The sequence below is a fragment of the Lepus europaeus genome, chromosome 1 (genome assembly GCF_033115175.1).
Source record: "Lepus europaeus isolate LE1 chromosome 1, mLepTim1.pri, whole genome shotgun sequence".
Lineage (NCBI taxonomy): Eukaryota > Metazoa > Chordata > Mammalia > Lagomorpha > Leporidae > Lepus > Lepus europaeus.
Window position 1 is genome coordinate 45841576 of NC_084827.1, and position 19538 is coordinate 45861113.

Genomic DNA, 19538 nt, shown 5'->3' on the forward strand with positions numbered 1-19538 from the left:
CATTATACTGAATTGGGGGGTGACAAGAAAAAAAGTCCATATGTTTGTAGTACAAACCCAATTTTAAATAATTTAACAGACAAAGAGAACTCTCTTCTACGGGTTCACTCACTAAATGCCCACAACAGCCAAGGCCAGGGAAGGCCAAAGCCCAGAGCCAGGGAATCAGTGCAAGTCTCCAGGTGTTTGACAGAGACCCATGTATTTGGACCCTCATCATTGGCTTCCAGGGCCTGCATTGGCAGGGAACAGGAGTCAGGAGCCAAAGCCAAGAATCACACTCAGGCACTTGAAAGAGAGATGCAGGTTTCTTAACTGCTAGGAAAACAGGTAAATGCCTGTTCCTGAATTATTTTGTGAATATTTTCAATGCTAGCTCGACTGTATCTGTGGTGCAGAATGCCTGGCTACAGAGTACTCACTGCATTGTGTTTCAGCAGCACGAAACGACCAAGACTCTGTTTTTCAGATTCCACATACATCATTTTTCTTCTGTGATGATGGCATTTAAGTACACAAGACTGACTCTAATTTAGTTACATTTTCTCTTAATGAGAAAGAAAGGCCTAATGGTGGTTTCCACCAAAACACAGATGTAGTCTCATCAAGTAAAAATTCCCAATCATTCTTTGGGAGACAATTAATTCCATTTGCTGATTTTTATTATCTTCATAATCAGATGGTGATTGTTGTGGCCTGTGTTGAGCAATACTTGTATCTTCTGTTTCTCAGCATTCTAATCAAATTATTGATGAGTCGCTCTGACCCCAGATACTGATTTGCTGTAGAACTAGTAAAATAAGAAGTCTGGAATGCTTTTCTGATTGTCTTATAGTTCCTCAAGAAAGACGAAGTCCTCTGATCCAGCTCTCTGCTATGGCCTGGGAAAGCAGTGGAAGATGGCTCAAGTCTTTCGGCCACTGTACCCATGTGGGAGACCCAGAAGAAGCTGCTGGCTCTTGATCAGCCCAGCTCTGGTCATTGCAGCCATTTGAGGAGTGAACCAGCGGATGGAAGACTCTCTCTCTCTCTCTCTCTCTCTCTCTCTCTTCCCCCACCCTCTGCCTCTCTGTAACTCTGCCTTTCAAATAAATTACTAAATCTTTAAAAAAATTATATGCTTTTATTTTCAAAAGTTAATTCACAAAAATCAGAGCACAGAGTATTTAGATTAAAGGAAGAGAGAGACAGACAGGACTGAGGTAGCAGGCAGCGTGGACTGGTGGACTGCCCAGCCTGCTGTAGTATATGGATGCTGCTGCATCACTGAGGCATATGGCACAGGAATAAGTGACAGTGTGAACATCTTCAGTTTTTCAGGCATTTAGGAGCCTATTCTAAAGACTGGGTGCCTGCTATACTCTTCACTCGGTAAACACATTCTCCCTCAGTTGGCAGACACAACGGTGAGGCAAATGACGATTCTGGACTTCATTCTAACCCATGTGGAACAATTAATTGGAAATGTGGATGGACATGAGGAAAGCACTTCTTTTTTTTTTTTTTAAACTTTTATTTAATAAATATAAATTTCCAAAGTACAGCTTATGGATTACAATGGCTTCCCCCCCCCCCATAACTTCCCTCCCACCCGCAACCCTCCCCTCTCCGACTCCCTTTCCCCTTCCATTCACATCAAGATTCATTTGCAATTCTCTTTATATACAGAAGATCAGTTTAGTATATATTAAGTAAAGATTTCAACAGTTTGCACCCACACAGAAACACAAAGTGAAAAATACTGTTTGAGTACTAGTTATAGCATTAAATCATAATGTACAGCACATTAAGGACAGAGATCCTACATGAGGAGTAAGTGCACAGTGACTCCTGTTTTTTTGTTTTTCATTTATTAAACTTTTACACTTGATCTTAGCCAAAAGGCCGAGAAGCGATCATTTATTAAACTTTTATTTAATGAATATAAATTTCCAAAGTACAGCTTATGGGTTACAATGGCTTCCCTCCTCCCATAACTTCCCTCCCACCCACAACCCTCCCCTTTCCCGCTCCCTCTCCCCTTCCATTCACATCAAGATTCATTTTCAATTCTCTTTATATACAGAAAATCAGTTTAGTATATATTAGGTAAAGATTTCAACAGTTTGCCCCCATATAGCAACACAAAGTGAAAAAATACTGTTTGAGTACTAGTTATAGCATTAAATAACAGTGTACAGCACATTAAAGACAGAGATCCTACATAATATTTTTTTAAAAAAATTAATTAATTTTCTATGCCATTTCCAATTTAACACCAGGTTTTTTTTTTTCATTTCCAATTATCTTTATATACAGCAGATCGATTCAGTATATAATTAGTAAAGATCTCATCAGTTTGTACCCATACAGAAACACAAAGTGTAAAAGTACTGTTTCAGTACTAGTTATAGCATCACTGCACATTAGACAACACATTAAGGACAGATCCCACATGGGATGTAAGTACACAGTGTCTCCTGTTGCTGACTTAACAATTTGACACTCCTGTTCATGGCGTCAGTAATCTCCCTAGGCTCTAGTCATGAGTTGCCAGGGCTATGGAAGCCTTTAGAGTTCGCTGACTTTGATCTTATTCCGATAGGGTCATAGTCAAAGTGGAAGTTCTCTTCTCCCTTCAGAGAAAGGTACCTCCTTCTTTGATGGCCCCGTTCTTTCCACTGGGATCTCACTCACAGAGATCTTTCATTTAGGTCTTCTTCTTTTTTTTTTCTTTTCCATGGTATCTTGGCTTTCCATGCCTACAATACTCTCATGGGCTCTTCAGCCAGATCCGAATGCCTTAAGGGCTGATTCTGAGGCCAGAGTGTTGTTTAGGACATCTGCCATTCTATGAGTCTGCCGTGTATCCCGCTTCCCATGTTGGATCCTTCTCTCCCTTTTTGATTCTATCAGTTAGTATTAGCAGACACTTGTCTTGTTTGTGTGATCCCTTTGACTCTTAGACCTATCAGAGCCATCAATTGTGAGCTGAAATTGATCACTTGGACTAGTGAGATGGCATTGGTACATGCCACCTTGATGGGATTGTATTGGAATCCCCTGGCACATTTCTAACTCCACCATTTGGGGCAAGTCCGATTGAGCATGTCCCAAATTGTACATCTCCTCCCTCTCTTTTTCCACTCTGAAATTTAACAGGGATCACTTTTCAGTTAAAATTTAAACTCCTAAGAATAATTGTGTGTTAATTTCGGAGTTCAACCACTAGTACTAGAACAACAACAACAACAACAAATACTAAAAAGGATAAAGTATTACATTGTACATCTAGAGTCAGGACAAGAGCTGATCAGGTCATTGTTTCTTATAGTGTCCATTTCACTTCAACAGGTTTCCCCTTTGGTGTTCAGTTGTCACTGATCAGGGAAAACAAATGATATTTGTCTCTTTGGGACTGGCTTAATTCACTCAGCATGATGTTTTCCAGATTGCTCCATCTTGTTGCAAATGACTGGGTTTCGTTGTTTCTTACTGCTGTATAGTATTCTATGGAGTACATGTCCCATAATTTCTTTATCCAGTCTACTGTTGATGGGCATTTGGGTTGGTTCCAGGTCTTAGCTATTGTGAATTGAGCTGCAATAAACATTGATGTGCAGATGGCTTTTTTATTTGCCAATTTAATTTCCTTTGGGTAAATTCCAAGGAGTGGGATGGCTGGGTTGTATGGTAGGGTTATGTTCAGGTTTCTGAGGAATCTCCAGACTGACTTCCATAGTGGCTTAACCAGTTTTGCATTCCCACCAACAGTGGGTTTAGTGTCCCTTTTTCCCCACATCCTCTCCAGCATCTGCTGTTGGTAGATTTCTGAATGTGAGCCATTCTTACCGGGGTGAGGTGGAACCTCATTGTGGTTTTGATTTGCATTTCTCTGATTGCCAGTGATCTTGAACATTTTTTCATGTGTCTGTTGGCCATTTGGATTTCCTCTTTCGAAAAATGTCTATTGAGGTCCTTGGCCCATCTCTTAAGTGGGTTGTTTGTTTTGTTGTTGTGGAGTTTCTTGATTTCTTTGTAGATTCTGGTTATCAACCCTTTATCTGTAGTATAGTTTGCAAATATTTTTTCCCATTCTGTCGGTTGCCTCTTCACTTTCCTGACTGTTTTTTTGAAGTACAGAAACTTCTCAATTTGATGCAATCCCAAATGTTAATTTTGGTTTTGACTGCCTGTGCTCCTGGGGTCTTTTCCAAGAAGTCTTTGCCTGTACCTATATCTTGCAGGGTTTCTCCAATGCTCTCTAATAATTTGATGGTTTCGGGTCATAGATTTAAGTCTTTAATCCATGTTGAGTGAATTTTTGTGTAAGGTGAAAGGTAGGGGTCTTGCTTCAAGCTTCTGCATGTGGAAATCCAATTTTCCTAGCACCATTTATTGAATAGACTGTCCTTATTCCAGGGATTAGTTTTGGATCTTTGGTCAAATATAAGTTGGCTGTAGATGTTTGGATTGATTTCTGGTGTTTCTATTCTGTTCCATTGGTCTATCCATCTGTTTCTGTACCAGTACCATGCTGTTTTGATAACAACTGCCCTGTAGTATGTCCTGAAATCTGGTATTGTGATGCCTCCGGCTTTTGTTGTACAAGATTGCTTTGGCCATTCGAGGTCTCCTGTGTCTCCATATGAATTTCAGCAGCATTTTTTCCAGATCTGAGAAGAATGTCCTTGGTATCTTGATTGGTATTGCATTGAATGTATAAATTGCTTTTGGGAGAATAGACATTTTGATGATATTGATTCTTCCAATCCATGAGCATGGAAGATTTCTCCATCTTTTGGTATCCTCTTCTAGTTCTTATTTAAGGTTTTGTAGTTTTCATCGTAGAGATCTTTAACGTCCTTGGTTAAGTTTATTCCAAGGTATTTGATTGTTTTTGTAGCTATTGTGAATGGGATTGATCTTAGAAGTTCTTCCTCAGCTGTGGCATTGCCTGTGTATACAAAGGCTGTTGATTTTTGTGCATTGATTTTATATCCTGCTACTTTGCCAAACTCTTCGATGAGTTCCAGCAGTCTCTTAGTAGAGTTCTTAGGGTCCCCTAAATAAAGAATCATATCATCTGCAAAGAGGGATAGTTTGAGTTCTTCCTTCCCAATTTGTATCCCTTTAATTTCTTTTTCTTGCCTAATAGCTCTGGCTAAAACTTTCAGAACTATATTGAATAGCAGTGGTGAGAGTGGGCATCCCTGTCTGGTACCAGATCTCAGCGGAAATGCTTCCAACTTTTCCCCATTCAATAGGATGTTGGCCGTGGGTTTTTCATATATTGCTTTGATTGTATTGAGGAATGTTCCTTCCATGCCCAGCTTGCTTAGAGTTTTCATCATGAAAGGGTGTTGTATTTTATCAAATGCTTTCTCTGGGTCTATTGAGAGAATCATATGGTTTTTCTTCTGCAGACTCCTGTTGTTGACTTAACAAATTGACACTCTTGTTTATGGCATCAGTAATCACCCTAGGCTCTTGTCATGAGTAGCCAAGGCTATGGAAGCCTTTTGAGTTCGCCAACTCTGATCATATTTAGACAAGCTCATAGTCAAAGTGGAAGTTCTCTCCTCCCTTCAGAGAAAGGTACCTCCTTCTTTGATGGCCCATTCTTTCCACTGGGATCTCACCTGCAGAGATCTTTCGATTAGGTCATTTCTTTTCTTTTTTTTTTTTTTTTTGCCAGAGTGTCTTGGCTTTCCATGCCTAAAATACTCTCATGGGCTTTTCAGCCAGATCCGAATGCCTTAAGGACTGATTCTGAGGCCAGAGTGCTGATTAGGACATCTGCCATTCTATGAGTCTGCTGTGTATCCCGCTTCCCATGTTGGATCCTTCTCTCCCTTTTTGATTCTATCAGTTAGTATTAGCAGACACTAGTCTTGTTTATGTGATCCCTTTGACTCTTAGACCTATCATTATGATCCATTGTGAACAGCAATTGATCACTTGGACTAGTGAGATGGCATTGGTACAATGCCACCTTGATGGGATTGAATTGGAATCCCCTGGTATGTTTCTAACTATACCATTTGGGGCAAGTCATTGAGCATGTCCCAAATTGTACATCGCCTCTCTCTCTTATTCCCACTCTTATATTTAACAGGGATCACTTTTCAGTTAAGTTTCAACACTTAAGAATAATTGTGTATTAATTACAGAGTTCAACCAATAGTATTAAGTAGAACAAACAAAAAAAATACTAAAAGGGATAAAGTATTAAGTTGTTCATAAACAGTCAGGGCAAGGGCTGATCAAGTCACTGTTTCTCATAGTGTCCATTTCACTTCAACAGGTTTCCTTTTTGGTCTTGGTTAGTTGTCACTGATCAGGGAGAACATATGATATTTGTCCCTTTGGGAATGGCTTATTTCACTCAGCATGATGTTTTCCAGATTCCTCTATTTTGTTGCAAAGGACCGGATTTCATTGTGTGTGTGTGTGTGTGTTTTTTTTACTGCTGTATAGTATTCTATAGAGTACATGTCCCATAATTTCTTTATCCAGTCTACTGTTGATGGGCATTTGGGTTGATTCCAGGTCTTAGCTATTGTGAATTGAGCTGCAATAAACATTAAGGTGCTGACCACTTTTTTGTTTGCCAATTTAATTTCCTTTGGGTAAATTCCAAGGAGTGGGATGGCTGGGTAGTATGGTAGGGTTATATTTAGGTTTCTGAGGAATCTCCAGACTGACTTCCATAGTAGCTTAACCAGTTTGCATTCCCACCAACAGTGGGTTAGTGTCCCTTTTTCCTTACATCCCCGCCAGCATCTATTGTTGGTAGATTTCTGAATGTGAGCCATTCTTACCGGGGTGAGGTGAAACCTCATTGTGGTTTTGATTTGCATTTCCCTGATTGCTAGTGATCTTGAACATTTTTTCATGTACTTATTTATAAACCTTAAATGTAGCATAAAGAAACTGAAAAGACTTTAAGAAGATCCATTTTAATGTAAATCAGAAAGATCAAATAGGATAACACCTTAGAGACTCAAATAGGTGATATGATAGGAGTATCTAAAATTAAAAAAAGTGACTCCAGGGGTGGCCATGTGGCACAGTGGTTAAGATGCCACTTGAGATGCCTGCACTGCATATCAGAGACATGGGTTAGAGTTCCAGCTCTATTTCAAATCTCAGCTGCCCACTAATGTGCACCCTGGGAAGCAGCAGGTGTTAGTTAAAGTACTTGGTTCTTTTATTATTATTATTATTATTATTATTATTTGAAAGACAGAGTTACAGAGAGTGATAGAGACAGAGAGAGAGATCTTCCACCTGATGGTTCACTCCCCAGATGGCTGCAACAGTCGGAGCTGCGCCAATCTGAAGCCAGGAGCCAGGAGCTTCTTCCAGGTCTCCCACACTGGTGCAGGGACCCAAGGACTTGACCCATCTTCTACTGCTTTCCCAGGCCATAGCAGAGAGCTGGATGGGAAGCGGAGCAGCCGGGACTCAAACCGGTACCCATATGGGATGCCGGTGCTTCAGGTCAGGGCGTTAACCCACTGCGCCACATCACTAGCCCCAGTACTTGGTTCTATACCACCTACATGAGAGACCCATGTTGAGTTACATGCTCTTGAGTTTGGCCTGGCTCAGCTCTGGTTGCTGCAGGCCCATGGGAATTAAACCAGCAGGTGCAAGATCTCTCTCTGTGTATCTCTATCTATGTGTCTATCTGCCTTAAAAAAAAAAAAAGAAAGAAAAATGGAAAAAAAGAAAAAGAAAAATATTCTGACTTAAAAATAAAAGATAATGTCATTGAAGAATGAGACACACTGTCTTCTTTTCTTTTCTTTTCTTTTCTTTTTTTGCCGCTGAGTCCTTGCCTTTATTTATTTATTTATTGACAGGCAGAGTGGATAGTGAGAGAGAGAGAGACAGAGAGAAAGGTCTTCCTTTTTTTTTTTGCCGTTGGTTCACCCTCCAATGGCCACTGTGGCCGGCGCATCTCGCTGATCCGAAGCCAGGAGCCAGGTGCTTCTCCTGGTCTCCTATGGGGTGCAGGGCCCAAGCACTTGGGCCATCCTCCACTGCCTTCCTGGGCCACAGCAGAGAGCTGGCCTGGAAGAGGGGCAACCGGGATAGAATCCGGCACCCTGACCGGGACTAGAATCCAGTATGCCGGCGCCGCAAGGCGGAGGATTAGCCTGTTGAGCCACGGCGCCAGCCGGGGGATGAGGTATTTTCACACTCTCTGAGTATGAAGCATTTTTCCTCTTCCAACCAGGACTCCAGGTTGTCTCCTGTAGTTGTCACACCCTGGTGCCCACCTTCTGGTTGGCTGACATGTACCTAGGAACTCACAGTCACTTGAGTTCTATTCTTCTCTCCCCATCCACCTGCCACTACGTGCTCACCACAGTTCTGCAATAACTGCCCTGACATTATTCCAGGCTTTAGAGCGATTGTCAGTGGGAGAGTCTGGGTACAGTATGCTTACTCCATCTTACCTCCAAATGGAACACTTATGTACTTTTTAGATTAAGTTTTAATGTATTACACATCCCAAGTTGATGTGAATTGAACTACTGAGTTGCTTTTCTTGTTAGGAACGACTAAAGCTACTCTTTCTATATTGGTATTTTAAAAAGAAGTAGACCTAAAATAATTCTTTTCATTTAATAAAACAATTTCTTGTGTATTATCCTTTGTAGGTATCAATTCACAAAACTTATGGTGACAATAGTGAGATTTTTTTAGTTCATCATGCACTTCACATTGCTTCTGGAATTTAATTTTCCCAATAATTTTATGTGGGAAGTGTACTGAGTTGTTCAAATCTCCCAAAAGTTTATGTCACACAAAATGCCGGGATGTGACCTTATCTGGAAACAGAGTCTTGGCTGATAAAATTATTTAAATTAAGCTAAGTTTATAATAGGTTAAGGTGGGCTCAATCCAATGACTGGTGTCTTTATAAAATGAGAAAACGAGGTCCCTAGGCTTAGGGAAGAGCAGCATGTGATGACGGAGGAAGAGACTACAGTAATGATCCAGGAGCCACAGAACGCCATGGAGAGAAGACAGCAAAAGCCCAACAAGAATTCCTTCTTAGAATCTTGAGAAGTAAGGCTCTGCTGATTCTTTGGACTTGAACTTTCAGCTTCCAGAACTATAAGAATAAATGTCTTTTGTTTGAAGCCACACACTTTGTGGTAATTTGTTATGGTAGTGCCTTACAAGTGAAAGCAGCAATATTATGTCTGCTTTATAGAGAGTCTTCAGGTCGAAATCTGCTCAAGAAATGGAAAAACGGTCAAATTGTCCAGCTCCAGAGCCATGCATTTCTAGTCCCCATACTCTAGCACTCAGCAGGGAACTGTGCGTTGATAAATCAATCAGCCACAAAAATGTTTTAAGGTGACTACAAAAATGACTCATTCAAACAAGTCATAGCATTCGGATCTGGCTAAAAGGTCCATGAGAGTCTCACAGGCATGGAAAGCCATGACACGGTGGCAAAAAACAATCTAAATGAAAGACCCTGGTGAACAAGACCCCAGCAGAAGGAACAGGCCATCAAGGAGAGAGGCGCCTTTCTCTGAAGGGAGGAAGGAACCTCCACTGTGACACGGCCTTGACTAAACAAGTTCAGAGTCGGTGAACTCAAGGGACTTCCATAGCCTAGACAGCTCATAGCAAAAGTCTCGGGTGATTGCTGACGTCATAAATAAGAGTGCCAATTGTTAAATCAACAACGGGAGTCACTGGGTACATGCTCCCCACGTAGGATCTTGGTCCTTAATGTGTTTTACTATGAAACGTAAAAACACTACTAGTCGAACAATACCCTATACCTTGTGTGGTTGTGTGAATGCAGCCTGTTGAAATCCTTGCTTAGTATATACTAAGTTGATTTTCAGTATACGAAGGTAATTGAAAATGAAACTCGATAAAGGGCAGGATGGGAGAGGAAGAGGGGAGGGCCGCGGGAGGGAGGGAGGTTGTGGGGGGGAAAGCCACAACAATACAAAATTTGCACTTTGTAAATTCACATTTATGAAATAAAAATAAAATAAAATAAAATAAAATAAAAATTACATTAAAGTAAAAAAACAAACAAACAAACAAGTCATAGCAGTCAGGATGGCTAAAGGTGACCCCAAGAAGACAAAGGACAAGATGTCTGCTTACACCTTCTTTGTGCACACATGCATGCAGAGAATATAAAAAGAAAATCCCAGAAGCCCCTGCCAATTTTGCAGACTTTTCCAAGAAGTGCTCTGAGAGGTAGAAGACCATGTCTGGGAAAGAGAAATCTAAATATGATGAAATGCTGAAGATGGACAAAGTATGCCACTATGATTGGGAAATGAAGGATTACAGAACAGCTAACGAGGCAAGAAAAAAAAAGGATCCAAATACCCCTAAAGGACAATCATCTGGATTCTTCCTATTCTGTTCAGAATTCTGCTCCTAGATCAAACCTACAAATCCTGAAATCTCCATTGGAGAAGTGGCCAAAAAACTGGGGGAGATGTGGAATAACCTGAATGACAGTGAAATGCAGCCACACATCACTAAGGCAGTGAAGCTGAAGAAGTACGAGAAGGATGTTGCTGACTAAAGGAAGGGTCTGCCAAGTTGGCCAGAAAAAGGAGGAAGAGGAAGATAAAGAGGACGAGGCGGAAGATGGAGAGGAGGAGGAGGATGAATAAAGCACTGCTGTTCCATCTCCCTTAGAGTAGGGGAGTGCCATGACTGGCACATCTCTCATTTGAGACATGTCTATTGCCCTGATTAGCTTTTGTTACAAACATTCAGTGCAATCATTGTAGTTTCTCAAAGTGCTCTAGAAATTGTATGTGGTTTACATGATGTAGCCATGGGTGTCTGGAGCATCCTGAAACTGTATCAAAGGTGTACACATTTCCAAATGTTTCTAAAAGGAAAATGCAGGGCAAGTGCTGTGGTGTAGAGGGTAAAGCTGCAGCTTCCAGTGCTGGCATCCCATACGGGCACAAGTTTGTGTCCTGGCTGATCCACTCCTGATCCAGCTCCCTGGTAATGCACCTGGGAAAACATTGGAAGATGGCCCCAAGTCCCTGGGCCCCTGCACCCATGTAGGAGACCCACAAGAAGCTCCTGGCTCCTGGCTTTGGATTAGCCTAGCTCCCTCTGTTGCAGGTAGATGGAAGATTCTCTCTCTCTCTCTCTCTCTCTACCTCTCCCTCTAATTCTGCCTTTCAATTAAATAAACAAATTTTTTTTTAAAAAAAGGAAAAGCAATTCTCCTGTTCTTCTTACTCTGTGTACTTTGCTGTTGGCATGACAAGGCATTTCAAGATGTTTCTGGCATTTTCATTTAATTTGTAAGTGGTGTTAACTCTATGGTTATGAGCTAGAGCTCCTGAGTTACCAACTGTACAAACTTATCTATAGTTTGTAAAAAGAGCCAAACAACTGCGACAAACTCAAGATGTTCCTCGCGTGCTGCTGAGGCTTTGGGAAGGCGCCACTGCAGGGGTTGGCACTCCAGGTTGTCTTGTTTTGGTATACAGTGACAGTATTCTGCTGCCACTTGTAGCTGTGGAAAAAAGAGGGGATCAGTTGGCATGAGAAGGGTGTTTTTTTTTTTTTTGTAGATAATTGCAGTAGTTTCTAAACTGGTTTTTAAACAAACTGTAGAACTCTTCAGTGTTAGCAAAGCGAAGAACCCCTGCCATCAATGAAAGTTGAAGAACCTGTACTTAAACACACTTTGCAACATTGTTATTTTTTGTAGCTTTAGAACGTGCAAATGTTTGATGTTAAATAAGCAATATTACACTAAAAATAAAGGAAAATAAAGTGAGACATCTATATAATGTACTGACAGTATCAACCTGATATTCTTGTCTCTGCAGATCTGGTGATAGGAAAATCTCTGCTTTTGGCTGTATCAGAGATGAGTTTACTTGACTTATTTACTGCAGCAGTCATAAATAATAACAGTTATAACAATAAATGATTGTAAATATTTGTTAAGTGATCCTATGTCAGGTACTTTATTTTCTTTTTCTTGGTAAACCCCCCCCCCCAGAAACCTTTCATTTAAGGTATATTAAAGTACCTTCATGAAGGTACTTTATTTTTTCCCTTAAAAATTTTTTTAAATTTTAATTTGTAACTAATTTACCAGATTCAATGTGACTTGTAGATACAATTCTTTTTTTTTTCAACTAAAACTTTTCTTTACAAGTTTTCCTTTTCTTTTACAAGAGGATAATCGTTGTACTATTATACTACGAAAGCATGTAGACTCCATAATTAAAAAAATTAAATGTCAGATATACAAGTAATGGCATTTTATCCAATAATTCACAATTTTTACAATTTCTGGTATTTTGGGACAAATGTTAAAATTTCCATGATTTAAGTATCATTAAATATGAATTGAACACTTAGCATCTTGAAGAATCAAGAATGGCAGAGGCCGGCGCCGTGGCTTAACAGGCTAATCTTCCACCTTGCGGCGCCGGCACACGGGGTTCTAGTCCCAGTTGGGGCGCCAGATTCTATCCCGGTTGCCCCTCTTCCAGACCAGTTCTCTGCTATGGCCCGGGAAGGCAGTGGAGGATGGCCCAAGTGCACCCAAGTGCCCTGCACCCGCATGGGAAACCAGGAGAAGCACCTGGCTCCTGGCTTCGGATCAGCAAGATGCGCCGGCCACAGTGGCCATTGGAGGGTGAACCAATGGCAAAAAAGGAAAACCTTTCTCTCTGTCTCTCTCTCTCTCTCTCTCTCTCTCTCTCTCTCTCTCTCTCTCTCACTATCCACTCTGCCTGTCAAAAAAAAAAAAAATGACAGAACTTGTAATTAACTCTACTACTTACCTTGGTGATATACCTCACCTTTGCTATCTTATTCCTTAACTATACATTTTGCTATATTTTCATGTAAATAGTTCTGGCTTGAAAATTTCTTAAAGTAATTGTGAAGACCCTTGAGGTTGTACAATTTTGTTAAATTATGTGATATCCTTGAAATGTAGGATGTCTACCCAAATTACGTAAAATATGTTTGTAGACACAATTCTTAGAATATATTCTCAGGGCCATTGCTATGGCACAGCAGCTTAAAGCCCTGGCCTGAAGCGCTGGTATCCCACATGGATGCTGGTTCTAGTCCTGGCTGCTCCTCTTCAATCCAGCTCTCTGCTATGGCTTGGGAAAGCAGTAGAAGATGGCCCAAGTTCTTGGGCCCCTGCACCCATGTGGGAGACCCAGAAGAAGCTCCTGGTTCCTGGCTTCTGATGGGCGCAGCTCCGGCTGTTGTGACCATCTGGGGAGTGAACCATTGGATGGAAGACCTCTCTCTCTGTCTCTACCTCTCTCTGTAACTCTTTCATAAAATAAATCTTTAATTAAAAAAAACATATTCTCTTCCTTCCTCTCTCCCTTCCTCTCCTTCTCTCCTTCCTTTTAAGCTTTTGAGATAACAGATTTTAAATTTACATTACAGTAGAAAGGCTTACTACTTCACCAAATAAGAAGTTTTAAAAGTAAAAAGCACAAAGATCACAGTTTCATAGGAATATAGACAATGGCTATAAACAATAATTGACTGGAAAAATGTACAGCAAATTTTAAAGTAATCACAGATCATTAAAATTGTAGGAGTATAACATTTCCTTTTTTTAAAGATTTATTTGAAAGTCAGAGTTACAGAAAGAGGGAGAGCAAGAGCGAGAGAGAGAATCTTCCATTGCTGGTTCACTCCCCTAATGGCTGCAACCGCTGAGGCTGGGCCAGGCTGAAGCCAGCAGCCAGGAGCTTCTTCCAGGTCTCCCATGTGGGTAGCAGTGGCCCAGGCACTTGGGCTATCTTCCATTGCTTTCCCAGGTACATTAGCAGGGAGCTGGATTGGAAGTGGAGCAGCTGGGTCTCAAACCAGTGCCCATATGAGACGATGGCATTGGCTTTAACCTGCTATGACAAAACTCTGGCCCCAAGTATAAACATTCCTACCCATTGGTTTGACAAAGGTATACAACAAAGTTATTTAAAAGTACATTTGCAACAATACTGATACAGATTTCTTTTTTCTTTTCTTTTTAAATTTTAGCTCCCATATATGAGGGAGAATATGCAGTATTTGTGACTATTTGTATGTCAGTATTTCTGTGTCTGGCTTGTATCACTCAACATGATGTCCTCCAGTTGTGTCCATTTTGCGGAAAATGTTTCTGTTGGCTTATATTTCTTTCTTTTTTTATTTAAAGATTTATTTATTTACTTGAAAGTCAGAATTACACAGAGAGAGAAGGAGAGGCAAAGAGAGAGAGAGAGAGAGAGAGAGGTCTTCGATCCACCGGTTCACTCCCCATTCGGCTGCAACGGCCGGAGCGTCACCAATCCGAAACCAGGATCCAGGAGCCTCCTCCAGGTTTCCCACGCAGGCGCAGGGGCCCAAGGGCCCAGGTCATCCTCCACTGCCTTCCCAGGCCACAGCAGAGAGCTGGACTGGAAGAGCAGCAACTGGGACTAAAACCCGGTGCCCATATGGGGTGCCGGCGCCGTTGGCGGAGGATTAACCAAGTGAGCCGTGGCACCGGCCCCTGGGTCCTGATTTTTTATTCAGTCATCCAACCTAGGTCTTTTGCTTGATGAGTTGAATCTATTTATATCAAGGTTAGTACGGATAGATAGGAACTAAAACCTGACACTTTGTTGTTTGGATAACGATTCTATCTGCTCTGTCACTGAATTTGGTGTTGACATGTATTCCATTTTTACTTATAACAAAGGACACCTTTCAGAATTTTTTAAAGATTTATTTATTTATTTTAAAGTCAAAGTTATACAGAGAGAGAAGAGGCAGAGAGAGAGAGAGAGAGAGAGGTCTTCCATCTGATGGCTCACTCCCCAATTGGCTGCAACGGCTGGAGCTGTGCCAATCCAAATCCAGGAGCCAGGAGCCAGGAGGTTCTTCTGGGTCTCCCTTGCTAGTGCATGGGCCCAAGGCCTTGGGCCATCTTCTACTGCTTTCCCAGGCCACAGCAGAGAGCTGGATTGGAAGTGGGGCAGCTGGGTCTTGAACTGGCGCCCATATGGGATGCCAGCGCTTCAGGCCAGGGCATTAACCCACTGCACCACAGTGCCGGCCCCCTTTAGAATTTCTTGTAAGGCTGGTATGGTGGTAAGTTCTCTCAGTTTTTACTTATCTGTAAAATACTTTATTTCTTCACTTTTAAAGGATAGTTTCACTGCATATAATATTCCTGGTTGGAACTTTTGTAAGACCTCGAATATATCATCCCATCTCTTCTGGCCTATAGGGTTTCTGCTGAGAAGGCTGATGTTAATCCAATTGGCTTTCCTTTATAAGTAACTTGACACTTTTCTCTTACTGTCTTTAGAATTCTCTCCTTGTCTGTGACTATTTGACGAAAATGTGCTTTGGAGAAGACCTCTTTTGGTTGAGTTTGCTTGGGGTTCTTTGAGCTTCTTGTATCTAAATGTCCATATCTCTTTCAAGACCTGGGAAATTTTCAACTGTTATTTCATTTAGCAGGTTCTCAACACCTTTTTCCTTTCCTTCTCCCTCGGGAATATATACAATATGAATATTTGGTAGTTTAACAGTTTTTAATTATTTTCTTTTTCTTTTTGCCTGATTGGGTTATTTCAAAATTCTTGTCCTTGAAGTCAAAAATTCTTTCCTCCACTCAGTCTATTCTGCTGTTAAAGCTCTGAATTGTACTTTTTATTTCACTGTTTGAGGATTTTACCTCCAAAATTTCAATTTTCTTCTTAATGAGTTCTGCCTTAGTAATATTTTCATTCACGTCACTCATTGATTTCCTCATTTCCTTAATCTATCTGTATTCTCTTGCATCTCGTTGAGTTTCCTTAAAATCTTTTTTTTTAAAAAAAGACTTAGTTATTTGAAAGATAGAGTTAAAAAGAGTGGTAGAGACAGAGAGAGAGAGAGAGAGAGAGAGATCGATCTTCCATCCATGGGTTCATGCCCCAAATGGCCACAATAGTTGGAGCTGAGCCAAGCTGAAGCCAGTAGCCTCTTCCAGGTCTCCCATATGGGTGCAGGGGTCCGAGGACTTGGGCCATCCTCCGTTGCTTTCCCAGGTGCATCAGCAGGGAGCCAGGCTGGAAGTGGAGCAGCTAGGACTGGAACTGGTGCCCATATGGGATGCCAACATGCAGGCCGGGGCTTTAACCTGCTACATCACAGCACTGGCCTCCACAACCATTATTTTGAATTCTTTATCTGTCATCTCACAGATTCCCTTCAGTTCAGGATCTAATTCTGCAGGAATATTGTGTTCTCTTGGAGACATCATGCTGCCTTGCTTCTTCATGTCTCCTGTGTTCCTATGTTGACATCTGCCCATCTGGTGTATTCAACCCTTCTTTATGGAGTAGGTTTTATTGTAAAAGAGTTTTTTGGCATTGGTTCTAGGTGAGCCCAGGAATGTAGTCTCTTGAGTGATTTTTTTTTTTTTTTGGTCTTAATGTCAGCTGTGTCTACAAGTTATGCAGTAGACTAGTCGGCTTCAGTTCATAGGGATAGACGTGTGGTTCTGAGATGAGTAAGAGTTTCCTTGGGTGTGTATATTTGGTCCACAGAGAGTTCAATGTCAGTCACCCTGGTGAGTGTGATAGCCAGGGCCTTGCTCTTGGTGCTGAGGAAAACAAGGCTGGCTACCCTCTTGTCCCACTGAGTGATGCCTGGGCTTGTTGCACCAATTGCTGTAGCCCTAGTACTGCATGATACAGATGGATCCTTTCATGGGTCCTGCTAGGAGAGTCCAACTTGTGCTGTAGCTTATAATCCAAAGAGCCCCGGTCCTGGGGCTAGGGGATGTGAACTGAACCCTGTTCCAGTCCTACAGGGTGACTATAATGTATACAGGAAATTTTACTCTGGAAGGGATGAGTCCAGAGAGCTGGAATGCAGGAGGTTCTCTCCTATGTCCAATGGATAGATTCCAGTGGCACCAAGAAATTTAGAACGAATTGTTACAGTCCTGTTGTCGCAGGCTATAGAGGGGTCACTATCCAGATCATCCAGGGTGGGAGCAGATATTTTATGGGCTGCTTCTGGTGTTAGGCCCTAGAAACTCAAGTGAATCCCCCTTGTTCCCATGAAGTGTATGAACATAACTCTGGGGCTAATGCCCAAAACTTCCACAGCTGCAGGCTTCAGGGAATCTTTCCTGTGCCCTGCACATCACCCTGACTCTGACTATGATGCTGGCTGGAAAACAGAGTTGCACTGCACAACTATTCACTGCGGAGTACAGCACTCTGTGGGAAGGAAGCCAAGTCAGCCTTCCTGCTCCAAGCCCGGCAGTTGTTCAGAGCCCAGTCAGCTCCCCAGGCTGATGTACAAGTTGGTGGGTGACTGTAGAACTCCCTCTCAGCTAAAACTGCAAGCAACAGGACACGCAGGGATTTCTTCCTACATTATATGGGAAGATGGCGGCTCCACATGGCTGGTGACAGTGGTGGCTCTATCTTCTCTCCTCTTGTCGCACATGGTTTTCTTTTCTTCACTTCAATGCATAAAGTTTCTGTCAATCAGACTCCTGGGAACACAGTCCTTCCTTTGGCCTTTTCATATCGCAGAGCAGCTTAAGTTAGTGTGCCTATCCTCTATTCAGCCATCCTATGTCAGGTACTTTAGAAGGCACTATAATTCCATTAGTCAATCACTTGCTAATGATAGTCAAGCACCACTAGTAACATACCTATAACCAGTGAGGTTGGTTTTACGAACTTCCTGTAGGACACAGTACAGAATTGCATGGGAAACCACAGGATCTTAGTAACAGGGAGATGGGAAAAGCTCATTGTCGACACTGGGCTTATGTTAGGTGATTTGGGGAAGGATTGAAGGACCTAAGATATTATGTATATGTGTGTGTTTCCCTTAACACAGGAGACATATACTAATTTTAATTTGGAAATTCAAACAGAGCATAGTCAGTGTTATGACTGGAGAAAAAGTAACCATTACTCATGTTAGTCATCTATGCATATTTGGTATTTTTGTGGTTGCACTGTGTCTCTGCTAAGGCATAATTATGAGGTAGACTTAATTTGTATCATTCCATTATGATAATGAAGAGCCCTCATCTGGTTTTTTTTTTTTTGGACAGGCAGAGTGGATAGTGAGAGAGAGAGAGACAGAGAGAAAGGTCTTCCTTTGCCATCGGTTCACCCTCCAATGGCCGCCGCAGCCAGCGCACCACGCTGATCCAAAGCCCTGAGCCAGGTGCTTCTCCTGGTCTCCCATGCGGGTGCAGGGCCCAAGGACTTGGGCCATTCTCCACTGCACTCCCGAGCCATAGCAGAGAGCTGGCCTGGAAGAGGGGCAACCGGGATAGAATCCGGCGCCCTGACTGGGACTAGAACCCGGTGTGCCGGCACCGGCCTCCTCATCTGGTATTAACAGTACATGGAATTATATGTTTAGCAGGAAAACATCATGGTGTAGAGGCAGTAGGACACCAACTACCACCAGAAAGATATCAGGTTTGCTCTTTTTTCCCCCTTATGCTCCACTTGGCCAAGGACAGACAAACAAGGCTGTGGAGCAGTATTTATATATCCACAGTATTTATATATTTGTATCAGGGAATATTCTGGCACAAACTCCCTCTGAGTTAGCCAAGAAGAAATCATGGATTGTGTGATTATATGAGAATTCCCTAGATAATGAATTAAAATTGGTTGAATGGGTTTCTGGAGATAGTGTCCACATTACAAACAGTTCTCCAGCATGGCATGGACTCGAGGTGAGTAGAAACATTGCTTATCCTAAAAGGAGTAAGCCAATCGCTGGGTTTTAAAGACGGACATGCTTTCTGAGGGAAGTGAGAGTTCCTGCAGGATATACTGAGACAGTAATTCTCGTTCCTGGTAAATTAGGCTTAATAGTCTCTTAAGAAATATTGTAGGGCCAGCATTGTGGCATAGCATATGATGCCAGCATTGCAAGTGGATCCTGCTTTATGTCCTGTTTGCTCCATTTCCTATCCAGCTCCCTGCTAATGACCTGGGAAAAGGAGCACAGGATGGTCCAAGTGTTTGGGTCCCTGCCATCCCTGTGGGAGACCTGGATGAAGCTCCTGGCTCCTGTTATTGGCCAGTCCCAGCCCTGGCCATTGTGGCCATTTGGGGATGAACCAGTAGTTAAAAGATCTGTCTCCTTTTCTCTCAATAACTCTTTCTAAATAAATAAATAAATAAATCTTTTTTAAAAGCCATATTACGTCAATGGGGAGGCAAACTTGAACCAGTTAAAAGCTGAAGTTTGGGACTCACAATATGAAATATCAGTACCTGAGAAAATTTGTACAAAGAAATTTGTTTTGAAAATATTTGAGGAAATATCTATTACATTTTTTCCCAGCGGGGTCAGGTGGTATTGAGGCACCAATAAGATTTATAGCAGTGACCAGGGTGTGAGGACAATGAACATGAATGTTTGGTCTCACTTGAAACAATACACACACAGAAGCCCATAGGAGCTTAGAAGTGGAAAAAGAAAGAGAGAGAGGGAGAAAGACGAAGTGATGACACAGGAAAAAT

The 19538-nt window shown here is 41.8% G+C and overlaps 1 pseudogene; it reads left to right on the forward strand.

Annotated features, from left to right (window-relative positions):
* The first annotated feature begins 10056 nt into the window (after nt 1-10056).
* LOC133765253 (high mobility group protein B3-like) lies at nt 10057-10658 on the forward strand (annotated as a pseudogene).
* The last annotated feature ends 8880 nt before the right edge of the window (nt 10659-19538 follow it).